At 27.0% G+C, this 1409-nt stretch overlaps 1 non-coding gene across 1 annotated transcript; it reads left to right on the top strand.

Moving 5' to 3' along the window:
- Nucleotides 1–898: 898 nt before the first annotated feature.
- On the top strand, nt 899–1030 carry LOC145271994 (U4 spliceosomal RNA). Its single transcript, XR_013866129.1, has one exon. It is a non-coding gene; the product is annotated as a U4 spliceosomal RNA (small nuclear RNA).
- Nucleotides 1031–1409: the final 379 nt, after the last annotated feature.

The following is a 1409-nucleotide window of genomic DNA, read 5'->3' as shown; positions in this document are numbered from 1 at the left end:
CCGAATCAAATCGTTTTTTTTTATCATAAAAAAAATTCTGTAAATATTTTTTTATTTATATATATATATATATATATATATATATATATATATATATATATATATATATATATATATATATATATATATATATATATTATTGGAAAACAAATTATGAAAATATTTTTTTATTTATAAATGTATATATATATATATATATTATTGGAAAAAATTATGTAAATATTTTTTTCTTTATAAATGTATATATATATATATATATATATATATATATATTATTGGAAAAAATATGTAAATATTTTTTATTTATAAATGTATATATATATATTATCGGAAAAATATGTAAATATTTTTTTTATTTATAAATGTATATACATATATATTATTGGGAAAAATATCAAAAAGTATTGACGGACTGATGTCGAAAAAGTATCGTAAAAACACACAACAAAGTACGGTAAATTTATACAAACACCGTGACAGCGAATTAACCCTAACCCTAACCCTAACCCTAACCCTAAACCCTAACCCTAACCCTAAACCCTAACCCTAACCCTGTCACGGTGTTTGTATAATAATACCCAAAGTACCTACTGTAAATGTGCCACGCATGTATTCACGTGTTCATAACTCTTAAAGGTGAAGGACGTCAAGGGCAGACAACTGTATTTAATCGTGCATTTTCTATAAAAAAAAAAGGCTGTTTTAAACTATTTTACATGCATAAATGAATAAAATATCTTTATTAAATGATGCACGATACTCTTCTGATTGATAATATTAGCTTAAAATAGTTTTGTATAATACGCTGATTTAATTAATACATGAAAAGGAAAACTTGGGATCGCTAAGGTTGTAATGCGTCTGTGCTATGTATTTCGTTGGAGAACGGTCATTCGTTGTTCTTGCGCAGCGGCGATACAATAGCCAATGAGGATTTTCCGAGGCGTTGTTATTGCTAGTTGAAAACTATTCCCAATACCCCGCGATGGCACCCAGTGCCAACCGCAATTTCTGGACACCTCTAAGGGGGTGTAAAAACGAAACTAAAAACATACAATATTTACATCCCATGCCTTACCTCCTTCTTCGCGAATACTAGGCTTACTTTTCGATGCTATTCTTTTTTCATGTGTAGTTACATTTTTCTCTTTTTTGTCATTTTATTTTTTCGTTTTATGTCGTTTTTATTGTACCCTTTTTCATTTAATATAATTTTTCCCCCATTATATCTTTTTTTTATTGTAAACTTTTTATTTAATATAATTTTTCCCCCCATTTTATCTTTTGTATATGTTGTTTTTTTTAACTTCAATTTATGTTTTGGTAAATTTTCAGATTAGGTTTACCTCCACAGTGTTCTTTTGAATGACGACAGTTATAGGTTTTCGATATGCTGAATACGAAATTCG

This window comes from Euprymna scolopes, chromosome 46, assembly GCF_053919585.1.
Source record: "Euprymna scolopes isolate OS-2025 chromosome 46, ASM5391958v1, whole genome shotgun sequence".
Taxonomy (NCBI): domain Eukaryota; kingdom Metazoa; phylum Mollusca; class Cephalopoda; order Sepiida; family Sepiolidae; genus Euprymna; species Euprymna scolopes.
The sequence above is the reverse complement of the archived record's forward strand: the minus strand, read 5'-3'. Positions and strand labels throughout refer to the sequence as shown.